Source organism: Asterias amurensis, chromosome 16 (genome assembly GCF_032118995.1).
Source record: "Asterias amurensis chromosome 16, ASM3211899v1".
Classification (NCBI taxonomy): domain Eukaryota; kingdom Metazoa; phylum Echinodermata; class Asteroidea; order Forcipulatida; family Asteriidae; genus Asterias; species Asterias amurensis.
The window spans coordinates 2,231,580-2,245,812 of record NC_092663.1 but is presented as its reverse complement, the minus strand read 5'-3'; the positions used below and the strand labels follow the sequence as shown (position 1 = coordinate 2,245,812).

Below are 14,233 nucleotides of genomic sequence, written 5' to 3'. Positions count from 1 at the left end.
TTTATTGAAATAAATTAGCTGTTACGACATACTTCATTTTAAAGCATCAACTTTTAAATACAATTAACTATGGTGCATAAATTTGAAAGAACAATGTACATTGTTTTTAGTAACGACAAAGTTACCTGTTTGTGATGCACAAAATGAATGCAGTTAATTTTATATAGTTAATTTCCAAATTAAACTAATTCATAAAAATTAAAACATAATATTAGTTTACATGTAGGCCTGGCATCCCCCACTGATTACACAATGTAAATAATAATGTTCATACCTAATTTCATAAGTATTTATTGTTTTAATTTTAGTTAAATAATTATGTCCTTCACCCTTTTGTCCTAAGTCTGTGTTAGGATATTTTGAGTTAACAGATGCACCGACCACGTTTTAAATGCATAATAATGTCCGATATCCGCAGCGCTCGTTAATAAAAAAACAAGCACTATTTTTTTTTGTCGACGTTACACGCCATTTTATCTTACACCTTGGTGAAACTCTTTTAGTCTCACTTTCGATTTATAAAAAAGATAAATTAGTTTAGTACTTATTTCATATTATAGCATTAATTTTTGAATTTGATTTAAAGTTGCCCATTAATTTGAAAGAAAAATGTAGACATTCAGCTCTGTTAGATTGTTTTTTTTTAATGCAGATAATTTTATATAGTTAATTTCCAAACTAAACTGTTACATAAAAACTAAAACTGTTAAATAAAAACTAAAGCATAATATTAATCTTCATGTAGGCCTGGCATCCCCCACTGATCATATATAATGTTCATACCTAAGTTCATAAGTATTAATTAAATAATTGTGTCCTTCACCTTTTTGTCCTAAGGTTATCATAGGATATTTTTTGCCGGAGTTAATAGATGCACCGACCGCGTTTTAAATGCATATTAATGTCCGATATCCGCAGCGCACGTTAATATAAAACATGCAATGTTTTGTTTTGCCGACATTACACGCCATTTTATCATACACTTTTGTGAAAGTCTTTTAGTGTAACTTTCGATTTATAAAAAAGATAAATTAGTTTACTAGTTCATATTATAGCATTAATTTTTGAATTCGACTTAATGTTACCCATAAATTTGAAAGAATATTGTACACATTAAGCTATATGTTAGTACTTTTTTTTGGTAAAGTGTGTCATAAAAACTTAACCATAATATTCATCTACACATGGGCCTGACCCCCACTGATTGTATAATATAAAGTTCATACATGTGATATATTAAATTAAACTGTATTTATTGTTTTAATTTTAGTGACACAATTGTGTCCTTCCCCCTTTTGTTGTCAAAAACATGTTACCAGAGGACATGTTAATTAAATAAGTGTCAATTTTATTCAAATGATATTGATAAATGTTAGTTCTAATTTAATTGTGGAATGTTAGTAGAAAAAGCAACCCCTTAATTACATATTGTTAAATTAATAAATTATACAAATTACATTCTTATTAACTGTAAATTATAAATTATAATTTTCTCTACTGATTTTTGATTTATTTTTGTATGATTAACATTTCAAAATGCTACATTGTGGTACATTGTTATAGTAGTTATAATTAAACTATAAAAAATATTTAATTCATTTTTTCGATGTTAGTGGTAAGATCTAATTAAATGTAAAAAAAAACACCAATCAAAATAAGTTGTTTTTTGAAACAGACTTTGTTATTTACAAAGCCCAAATCATTAATAGTAAGTTTCATGATTTTTATTTTAATTATTTAAATTTTGTAATATAATTTTGTCTGTGAATTATGAAGAAAACACGACAACACGTTCCAGTGCAAGTCTTTCATAGAACAAGACCTATATGACGAAACAAATGTGATATTTCCTCAACATTTCAACGCGTGACATCGTTATGCGCGCACCACTCACGCTCAAACCTATCAGCAGCAACCTCGTTTCTATACCAACAAATCAACCAGTGAATACTTATTTGGGGTCTAAAAACAACCAGCCAAAAGTACTGTAAACACCCACGATAAAGTTTAACATCACAATTAAAAAAATAGAAGTGCATAGCTTCATAAGTACACCACAAACATTTTATTTCAGTTTGGCCTATCTTTTTGGGGGATTTCTTCAAATTGATGGGCTATCTTTGACTGAGACTAAGGGAGTTTAACCGTGAAGAAGCAGCACGCACCTCCGCACAAGGCAGAAGCGGCACACACCTCCACATAAATGCAGAAGTGGCACGCACCTTCGCATGATAAGTGCAATCTCACAATGTCACCATTATAGGAGCTGATACTCCCATGATAAGAGACAGACTATAATGGGATACACTGCAAGACATCATACTTGGGTGACACACCTTCAAAACGATGGATTCCCCCATAGTTGATGTATTTTTTGTTGCTATAAGATTAGGGTAAGGGTTATTCTATTCTATTCTGGGGTGATTTATTCAACATAGTAAATTGATGGGCTGTCTTTGCCTGAGCCTAAGAGAGTTTTACCGTTAAGAAGCAGCACGCACCTCCGCACAAGGCAGAAGCAGCACACACCTCCACATAAATGCAGAAGTGGCACGCACCTTCGCATGATAAGTGCAATCTCACAATGTCACCATTATAGGAGCTGATACTCCCATGATAAGAGACAGACTATAATGGGATACACTGCAAGACATCATACTTGGGTGACACGCCTTCAAAACGATGAATTCTCCTATAGTTGATGTATTTCTTGTTGCTAAGATTAGGGTAAGGGTTATTCTATTCTATATTTAACATTTGTTTTGGGGGGGATTTTTTCAACATAACTTATTGATTGGCTATCTTTGCCTGAACCTGAGAGAGTTTGACCGTTAAGAAGCAGCACGCACCTCCGCACAAGGCAGAAGTGGCACACACCTCCGCATAAATGCAGAAGTGGCACGCACCTTTGCATGATAAGTGCATTCTCACAATGTCACCATTATAGGAGCTGATACTCCCATGATAAGAGACAGACTATAATGGGATACACTGCAAGACATCATACTTGGGTGACACGCCTTCAAAACGACGGATTCTCCTATAGTTGATGTATTTCTTGTTGCTAAGATTAGGGTAAGGATATTCTATTCTATATTTAACATTTGTTTTGGGGGGATTTTTTCAACATAACTTATTGATTGGCTATCTTTGCCTGAGCCTGAGAGAGTTTGACCGTTAAGAAGCAGCACGCACCTCCGCACAAGGCAGAAGTGGCACACACCCCCGCATAAATGCAGAAGTGGCACGCACCTTCGCATGATAAGTGCAATCTCACAATGTCACCATTATAGGAGCTGATACTCCCATGATAAGAGACAGACTATAATGGAATACACTGCAAGACATCATACTGGGGTGACACGCCTTCAAAACGCTATATAGTCTCCCACATTTTTTGTTTCAATTCCTTGTTTGTGATGCACAACATATAATGCAGATATATTTCAGAACTAAACTTGTTTCACATAAAAGCTTACAATTATAAAACTATTTAAGTACACCATTATTTATAAGTACACCATTGCAAGCATTTTTTTTTCATCAGATTTTGCTGATTGTCATCCTGGTAAGCTTAGTTCAATTAGCAGGGCTACCAACGTGCAGGTTCCAGGATACCAGCCCCACACGCTTTCTGAGATCGTAAGAGCCAATTGCACCATCCCTTAAGGGGATGGGTCCGGTCCACTGTCCCAACTTCGGCGCCAGGACAGCCTCCCTACTCGTACTAACGCGGTCCCTAGTTGAAAGGACTAGGGACTACTTCCGTTGGTCAACCATATTTGTGATAACACCGGCACCATCCTGACAGATGAGGAGCCCAAATGCACCTTTAAGATCAACCACCCAGTGGCCCGAGCCGGAAGTAGGACCCCACATGCCAGGTGCATGTGTCCAGGTCCCTTTAATCTAACCGCCGCACTTCCAAAAAACTTGCTTAAAAATGCATTATGCAATTTTGCAATTTCAAAGCGCAAACAAAATCGCGTTTGTGCTTGCTTGCAATGGTGTACTTATTTACAAGATGTTAAATTAAAATCATAATAACATTAATGAAAGATACTTATTAAAGGCACTGCATGGACACATTTGGTAACTATCAAAGACTAGTAGTTTCACTCCCAACATACATGTATGCATAAAATAACAAATTTGGGAACAATTGGTCATTGAAGTTGCAAGATAATAATGAAAGAAAAACACCCTTGTTGCACAAATTTGTGTGACTGCTTTAAGATGCAAAATAAAAGGCTTCAGCTGAAGTCTTTATTGTTTCAAAAACTACGTTACTTCAGAGGGAGCCATTTCTCACAATGTTGCAAACTAGCGACGGCTCTCCATTGCTAGTTAGCAAGTAGGTTTTTACGCTAAAAATTGTTTTGAGGAATTACCAACAGTGTCCAGTGCCTATATACACCTCTACACAAAAGTAACATACCAATAAAAGAAAACATATTTAAAAGGGGAGAGGTTACCAGCACTTACACCCTTAGCCAAGATCCTCAGCATCTGGCCATAAAAACAATGCAGGAATGTTCAGCTAAAACAAGAATTAAAAAGCACAATGAGTGCATCATCAATTCCAAAAGTTATGAAAAGGGGAGAGGTTACCAGCACTTTCACCCTTGGCCAAGATCCTCAGCATCTCGCCATAAAAACAACACAGGAATGTTCAGCTAAAACAATAGTTAGAACGACTCTTGAAGGAAGTGATCGAAGTAGCTTGGCTAACAATAAGATGAAGACTGTTTCATAAGGTGGGAGCAGCATTGACCCCCATATTGCGAGGTAGAGACTCGGTGGGGAGCTTGCAGTAGAAACTGTGATGATAAGCGAAGACAGCGAGGATGTGTTTTATACAAAGTTATAAGTTTGGAGACACAAGTAGGAGTGAGACCATAATGAGACTTGTAAGTGAGCAACATTTGCTTGAACACAATATGGTCCTTGATCCGCAGCCAGTAGAGAGAGCTAAGAATAGGGATGATGTGCTCATTTCTTGGAGACCGTTCCACAACAGGCGTGCAGCAGTGTTCTGAATACATTGTAGCTTATTCAGTTCATAAAAAACACATTAATATTACCTTACTGTTAAAGACAACATATTGATTGTTACATCCATAATTGCTTGCAGCTTCGATGTCTTGAAGATAGCGATGTTTTCATATGCGTTGCTCTCCTTTATACCCAGTATCCTTGATGATATCAGTAGTGGTGATTCAATTCTGCACTTCTTTTTCAGGAAACCATTCCTCACATCTCCGTCTCTGAAAGGAGAAGTTTGAAGACAAAAAACTAAATATAAGCCAACAATTTTAATTTGCACAAATGCAGGGTATATAAAACTGGGCAGGCCCCCTAATTGGGTGAATAAATCTTTATTAAAAGTGTGATAAAATATAATTTTGTTAACACCAATTATGAACCGACATCAGCAACCAATGGAATAGGACAAGGGGCATGCCTCTCAAGAAACGACAGTGACCTGACAACGGCAACCAGTGGCATAGAACCAAATGCCTGTTGCTCAAGAAACGACAATGAACCGACATCGGCAACCAGTGACTAGCACCAGAGGAATGTTGCTCAAGGAACGAAAGTAAATCGACATCTGAAACCAATGGCATAGCACCAAAGTCCTGTCGCTCAAGAAACGACAATGAACCGACATCGACAACCAGTGACTAGCACCAGTGAAATGTCGCTCAAGGAACGAAAGTAAATCGACATCGGAAACCAATGGCATAGCACCAAAGGCCTGTTGCTCAAGAAACGACAATGAACCGACATCGGCAACCAGTGACTAGCACCAGAGAAATGTCGCTCAAGGAACGAAAGTAAACCGACATCGGAAACCAATGGCGTAGCACCAAAGGCCTGTCGCTCAAGAAACGACAATGAACCGACATCGGCAACCAGTGACTAGCACCAGAGAAATGTCGCTCAAGGAACGAAAGTAAACCGACATCGGCAACCAGTGACTAGCACAAGAGAAGTGTCGCTCAAGGAACGAAAGTAAATCGACATCGGAAACCAATGGCATAGCACCAAAGGCCTGTTGCTCAAGAAACGACAATGAACCGACATCGGCAACCAGTGACTAGCACCAGAGAAATGTCGATCAAGGAACGAAAGTAAACCAACATCGGAAACCAATGGCATAGCACCAAAGGCCTGTCGCTCAAGAAACAACAATGAACCGACATCGGCAACCAGTGACTAGCACCAGATAAATGTGGCTCAAGGAACGAAAGTAAACCAACATCGGATACCAATGGCGTAGCACCAAAGTCCTGTCGCTCTAGAAACGACAATGAACCGACATCGGCAACCAGTGACTAGCACCAGAGAAATGTCGCTCAAGGAACGAAAGTAAACCGACATCGGAAACCAATGGCGTAGCACCAAAGGCCTGTCGCTCAAGAAACGACAATGAACCGACATCGGCAACCAGTGACTAGCACCAGAGAAATGTCGCTCAAGGAACGAAAGTAAACCGACATCGGCAACCAGTGACTAGCACAAGAGAAGTGTCGCTCAAGGAACGAAAGTAAAGCGACATCGGAAACCAATGGCATAGCACCAAAGGCCTGTTGCTCAAGAAACGACAATGAACCGACATCGGCAACCAGTGACTAGCACCAGAGAAATGTCGTTTAAGGAACGAAAGTAAACTGACATCGGAAACCAATGGCATAGCACCAAAGGGCTGTCGCTCAAGAAACGACAATGAACCGACATCGGCAACCAGTGACTAGCACCAGAGAAATGTCGCTCAAGGAACGAAAGTAAACCAACATCGGAAACCAATGGCATAGCACCAAAGGCCTGTCGCTCAAGAAATGACAATGAACCGACATCGGCAACCAGTGACTAGCACCAGAGAAATGTCGCTCAAGGAACGAAAGTAAACCAACATCGGAAACCAATGGCATAGCACCAAAGGCCTGTCGTTCAAGAAACGACAATGAACAGACATCGGCAACCAGTGACTAGCACCATATAAATGTCACTCAAGGAACGAAAGTAAACCGACATCGGAAACCAATGGCATAGCACCAAAAGCTTGTCGCTCAAGAAATGACAATGAACCGACATCGGCAACCAGTGACTAGCACCAGAGAAATGTCGCTCAAGGAACGAAAGTAAACCAACATCGGAAACCAATGGCATAGCACCAAAGGCCTGTCGCTCAAGAAACGACAATGAACTGACATCGGCAACCAGTGACAAGCACCAGAGAAATGTCGCTCAAGGAACGAAAGTAAATCAACATGGGAAACCAATGGCATAGCACCAAAGGCCTGTCGCTCCAGAAACGACAATGAACCGACATCGGCAACCAGTGACTAGCACCAGATAAATGTCGCTCAAGGAACGAAAGTAAACCGACATCGAGAACCAATGGCATAGCACCAAGGGCCTGTCGTTCAAGAAACGACAATGAACCGCGTCGGCAACTAGTGACTAGCACCAGAGAAATGCGCTCAAGGAACGAAAGTAAACCGACATCGGAAACCAATGGCATAGCACCAAAGGCCTGTTGCTCAAGAAACGACAATGAACCGACATCAGCAACCAGTGACTAGCACCAGAGAAATGTCGCTCAAGGAACGAAAATAAACCGACATCGGAAACCAATGGCATAGCACCAAAGGCCTGTCGTTAAAGAAACGACAATGAACCGACCATCGGCAACCAGTGACTAGCCCAAGCGAAATGTCGCTCAAGGAACGAAAGTCAATCGACATCAGAAACCAGTGGCATAGCAACAAAGGCCCGTTGCTCAAGTAACGACATGAACCGACATCCGCAACCAGTGACTAGCACCAGAGAAATGTTGCTCAAGGAACGAAAGTAAACCGACATCGGAAACCAATGGCATAGCCCAAAGGCCTGTCGCTCAAGAAACGACAATGAACGACATTGGCAACCAGTGACTTGCACCAGAGAAATGTCGTTCAAGGAACGAAAGTAAACCGACATCGGAAACCAATGGCATAGCACCAAAGGCCTGTCATTAAAGAAACGACAATGAACCAACATCGGCAACCAGTGACTATCACCAGAGAAATGTCGCTCAAGGAACGAAAGTAAACCGACATCGGAAACCAATGGCATAGCACCAAAGGCCTGTTTCTCAAGAAACGACAATGAACCGACATCGGCAACCAGTGACTAGCACCAGATAAATGTCGCTCAAGGAACGAAAGTAAACCGACATCGGAAACCAATGGCATAGCACCAAAGGCCTGTCGTTCAAGAAACGACAATGAACCGACCATCGGCAACCAGTGACTATCACCAGAGAATTGTCGCTCAAGGAACGAAAGTAAACCGACATCGGAAACCAATGGCATAGCACCAAAGGGCTGTCGCTCAAGAAACGACAATAAACCGACATCAGCAACCAGTGACTAGCACCAGAGAAATTTCGCTCAAGAAACGAAAGTAAACCGACATCAGAAACCAATGGCATAGCACTAAAGGCCTGTCGCTCAAGAAACGACAATGAACTGACATCGGCAACCAGTGACTAGCACCAGAGAATTGTCGCTCAAGGAACGAAAGTAAACCGACATCGAAAAGCAATGGCATAGCACCAAAGGCCTGTCCCTCAAGAAACGACAATGAACTGACATCAGCACCCAGTGACTATAGCACCAGAGAAATGTCGCTCAAGAAACGACAGTAAACTGACATCGGAAACCAATGGCATAGCACCAAAGGCCTGTCGCTCAAGAAACGACAATGAACCGACATCGGCAACCAGTGACTAGCACCGAAATGTCGTTCAAGGAACGAAAGTAAAGCGACATCGGAAACCAATGGCATAGCACCAAAAGCCTGTCGCTCAAGAAACGACAATGAACCGACATCAGCAACCAGTGACTAGCACCAGAGAAATTTCGCTCAAGAAACGAAAGTAAACCGACATCAGAAACCAATGGCAAAGCACTAAAGGCCTGTCGCTCAAGAAACGACAATGAACTGACATCGGCAACCAGTGACTAGCACCAGAGAATTGTCGCTCAAGGAACGAAAGTAAACCGACATCGGAAACCAATGGCATAGCACCAAAGGCCTGTCGCTCAAGAAACGACAATGAACCGACATCGGCAACCAGTGACTAGCACCAGAGAAATGTCGTTCAAGGAACGAAAGTAAACCAACATCGGATACCAATGGCATAGCACCAAAGGCCTGTCGCTCAAGAAACAACAATGAACCGACATCGGCACCCAGTGACTAGCATCAGAGAAATGTTGCTCAAGAAACGACAGTAAACTGACATCGGAAACCAGTGGCATAGCACCAAAGGCCTGTCGCTCAAGAAACGAACCGACATCGGCACCCAGTGACTAGCACCAGAGGAATTGCACCCAAGAAACGAAAGTGAACGACATTGGAAACCAATGGCATACCACCAGAGGCCTGTCGCTCAAGAAACGAAAGTGAACCAACATTGGCATTCAGTGACATGCCCCTAAAAGCCAGTTGCTTAAGAAACGACAGTAAATCGACATTGGCAACTAGTGAAATAGCACCAGAGGAATGTTGCTCAAGAAACGACAGTGAACCAGCATCGAATAATTACTGGCAAACCACTAAAGGCCTGTTGCCCAGAAAGGAAAGTTATTCGAAATTGGCAAACACAGGGAATACCCATTTGTACTCCTGGTTGGAGAGAAGCAATTAAGGACACAATTGTTGCGACTAACCAGGATTTAGGATTGGAACCCATTTTTCGTAAATTACAAAAATTGAGTCCAACGAGGCAGGCACTAGGCCCAGACATGTAAAATGCCTTTAAACAAGAGTAACAACATGCACTCTGCATAATTATTACAGAGCTCCATTCGAGACTGGGGTAAATATTAAAAGTAATCTTGTTTTGAACTCGCCTTTAACTGGAGAGTGTAGCTCCTTCATCATTGGCTGGTCTTGGTTGGAGATCTACTTGTGATCAGAGAGAAGTCTTTGCAGATGTTAAGTCTGACGGCAACACAAACAAACAAAATACACAGTTTGTAACAGTTGATGTTTAAGACTACCCATCATCAAAACAGTTAAAGTACAGAAAACTTGCTTCCAACTCTGGATTTGTAAAAAAGAAATTTTTAATAAAAAATAAGTGAAATAAAAACAACAAAAACCTCAAAATTGTAAGCAACAAATGGTTTCAAATAGTGTTGTAACCAAGACCTTTTCCTCAAGTCAATTCAAGTGGCAAGTAATTTTTCCCCAAGTCAAGTTAAGTCAAGTCACAAGTCAAAGTTTTGCAAGTCAAGACAAGTCACACGCCAAATAATGTCCCAAAATAAGTCCACTCTCATTAAGTTATGACAAACTCAAGTAAAATCAAATCTTTTCATCAACTACCTTTGTTTCGCTCTATGGGAACCACTTTCGATGTGTTATTCAATAATGAAAAATAAATGCATGAGTTTAACAAAATAGAAGGGGGGGGGGGGAAATAACTTTAAAATATACTTGACTATTAATGACCATGCAGAGACACAAGTAATTTTTGTTTTATGTAGCGATGTATCTTCACTGATGAGACCAAAAGCTTATGCAATTTTGGCATTTTTGTTTTTTAATTGCCATCAGTAAAGTTGTGAAAAACTAAAAACCTCATCAACAAGTCAGCACACAACAATCTGTGTGCGAGTGTGTGTGTGTGTGGAAAGTCAGGTGACAGTAGTCTTATATTGTAGACCGTCCATACACCTGCATATGGATGTGAAAACCAGACATGGACCAAAGTGTGGCCACAGTCGGTGGAATCAATCTCGTGCCTGTTTTATGCACTGGGACTGGGCATGATAACAAACAACATCGTGTGCGGAAGCGACTTGATTTTTCATGAAAACATTTGAAGATAATTTATATTCAAGTCAATTCTAAACTCTCAAGTCATTTTTGTGCAAGTCAAGTCAAGTCAAGTCGCAAGTCATTTTTGTCCAAGTCAAGTCAAGTCACAAGTCAACAAAATTGGTGACTTGAGTCCAAGTCACTGACTTGAGTCAACAACAAATGGTTTCTAAGAACTCATGCATACCATTTGGATTGCTGCATTCCAAATATACAACAGTAAAACTTGGAAATGTCAATTGCCTGAAACAGTTCTCTTGGGGATTGGTGCTGTATGAACTGTATTAATCATTGCTCTATATCTCTCTTCCCAAATAAAAGTTATCCTGCAAATAGCATGCGACTTTAAAATAAAAAATCTATGAACTTGTCTTGATCAAATAAAGCTTACTATAAAAGCACTTTAAAAGCCGACTAAAAAACACAACGCAGTCTGTCAACTGCGAAATGGCTGTAAGGCTACAGGGAAATGACTGATAGTTTGTATTGATGCAAGAAAATGACTCATATTTGTTTTTGGTTAACCCAACACGGCAACAACAATTATGCACACTACTAGACTGCTCTGTTTAGGACCAGAAGTAAACATTACAAGTTTTGTTGTAAGAAATTCACCTTCGACTTGAGAGTGCAGCTCCTCAATTGAAGGCTGGTCTTGTAGATCTACTTGCTGATGGGTAGATGTCTTTGGAGATGCTGATGAGCCTTTCTGAAAACATCAAATAAATAAAAATCTAACAATTTGCAGCAACAAATTAATGAAAACAGAAACAAATTAGTTGAAGGAACTCATGCACAACAGGAATATTTTTTTTTGCAATCAAAATAAGCAAAATCAATTCGCGGGGGGCGGGGGGTTCCAATGCATGAAACAGAGCTCCTATGAAGTAGTGCTGATCTGAACTTAATTTTTATATCAGTGAGCTTTTAGATAATTTGCATTTACCTTTAACTTTTGTGTACTCAAACAATTAACAATAAATGAAGATGAAACTTTGAAAGTAGAATCGTAATGCATTGTCAGGGTTCGAAATTAGCGGTCGCCCGATCGCCAAATGCGAGTGAAAATAGCGGCGGGCGACTGAAAACCCTCTCTCACTAGCCCGCCGGGCGAGTCAAATAATTATTCCTTTTCACATATAAATGAGGGTTCAGTGGCAAAATCCCACAGAAAACTTTTACTTGAGCTTTTAAATTAGTAAGTTTGACAATTCTAGATACTTGCTCGATTTAATTTTGCCGTGATCGGGACCGGAATTGGTGTCGTTCGTTTCAGAAAACACGTACAATCAATTGAAAACACGATGCACAAACCACATGGTGCCGAGTATCCTCACAGTACACGGTCGCCCACTGGTGGTACGTCCATGCAGTATGCACAGCACATACACAACGCACACAGTCGTCCAAAGTCCATTCTGACCAACTCTCTGCACGCTGTGATTAGCCGTTGATGGCTGTTAATAATTCCATATTCATTACGTTCTTGACTAGACTTCAATGCAGTACATGTTCACGAACGGAGTAAACAATTGCCGCACGTTGTGCATAATGACTGCAGACTGTGCACAATGTACAGCCTTGGACAACCAATGACATGGACAACTTTTGCCAACAGAGGGCGTTGCGGGGCAAAAGTTCATTGAATTATTTCTCGATGTGCATTGTTGACTGATCGTTTATTCATGAAGATTTTGTTGCAAATGGAGTTCAAAACATGTTCAAATCAACCGACCCCCTAACCACGATGTCATTAAAGTTGTTGTTGATGGAAAAGGGGTAGTTTAAGGTAAAAATTCAGATATAAAACCTTCAAAAAACCCCTGATTGTTTCAAAGAGCTCTCAGAATTAAACTACATGTACATAGTATTCCAGCAAATGACATGCACAATTTAAATTACCAACGGTTAGGAATTTGTCTTGATATTTTGGTTTAACTCAAAGCTCACTCAAGTACCTTCCCAACATTTTTCAAACCCAAAAATTTTTCAAACCTCAACCAAAGACTTATATAAATAAGGGAATCAATGTGGTGAGAGGTTTTCAACTAGTGGTTTAGACCCAACAAGGCCTGGTTCTTGATAATTTTACCGAGAGTTCACCAAGTCGAGGTATATTATCAAGAACCAGGCCTCGGTGGGTTTAAACCACTAGTTGAAAACTGATTCAACACACTTTGATTCCCATTCATAAATACCTTTGCGGTCAAAAAACATCAAGACTTTTGATCAAAAAGTAAAATAAATGCAAAAATTATAATTGTTCAATGATTTCTTTCAACATAACACCCCTCCAGCTATGAAATGGTAAGACCCTCAGCCGCCCTCGGGTAAACAACTCCTTATAAGGGAATGCTGTGCGCGACGCGCGTATCGCGTGATGTGGCACAACTGTCCTGGCCGTTGCTCTCGACCAATAGGAATGAAGAAACTGTCTTGTAAGCACAGGTGCAAGCTCGCGTGTCACGCCCATGTTTCAAAGGTTTATACACAAAGGTTTATACACACCCATGTGACGCGCTCTCCACCAATAGGAATAGTGAAACTGTCCGAGGTATTTATGAATGTATGTTTAAACCGGGACAACTGAATATGCATTCTGCATAGAAAGCTTTAGTTTGAACACTAGGGCCCAGGCTCATTACCGTAAGCACAGAATCAGTGCTTACCAAACCAGGCAACTCTGTAAGCACAGAATCAGCGCTTTACGGCAAGCGTATTTCATGGGTTAGCGGCGGATTTTGGCTTCTGCACGTGCGTACTCCACGTTACTAGGCATTCTATGCTTACAAGGCTAGCGCAGAAATTTGGCGCATGCACGTCAGCGGGGAATCATGATCGTAAGTGCGGAATTCAGTGATCAGCAGAGCCATGAAATTGGGTCCTGGTCGGAACATGTTTTAATATTAAGTTCACTGTTTGGGAATTCACCTTTTCTGGAGAGTGCAGCTCCTACGTCTTCTTCAACAAGGCGAGCGCCATGCAAAGTAGCTCGAGCCTGCTCATTGTTTTTTTTGTCCAGACGTGTTGATCCATAGCATGCAGGAGCGTAGCTCATCAGCGCTGGCAAAGCCAGTGTCTTGTTTCAGGGTGTCTATGAATGTAAGACATCTTCTCCCACAAGAAGCCTTGCCTTGATGAGTGGTCTCCAAGAGGATGGTTAGGCAAGCAACAAGCTCAGAGGGGATAAACACAGTGCCTAGCAAACTTGAACCGGTGTTTGCAGATCTCATCTGTAGTCTTCGACCAGCATACAGATTGAAGTTTTCATATGGTCCTGCCGGGAGATGTTTATAGGGCCATACGCAGCATCCTGGTGTAGCAACCGTCAAGTGACTCCGACGTCTTAGGTTGG

General features: G+C 40.7%; 1 protein-coding gene and 1 long non-coding RNA gene across 2 annotated transcripts in view; both read right to left on the bottom strand.

Annotated features, from left to right (window-relative positions):
- The window catches only part of LOC139949283 (uncharacterized), a 222,441-nt gene that overhangs the window by 71,676 nt on the left and 136,532 nt on the right, over positions 1-14,233 (bottom strand). The window lies entirely within an intron of this gene.
- On the bottom strand, positions 9,912-14,233 carry LOC139949289 (uncharacterized). Its single transcript, XR_011787543.1, has 3 exons — positions 13,810-14,233; positions 11,494-11,587; positions 9,912-9,996 (listed from the first exon to the last, which is right to left on the bottom strand). It is a non-coding gene; the product is annotated as an uncharacterized lncRNA (long non-coding RNA).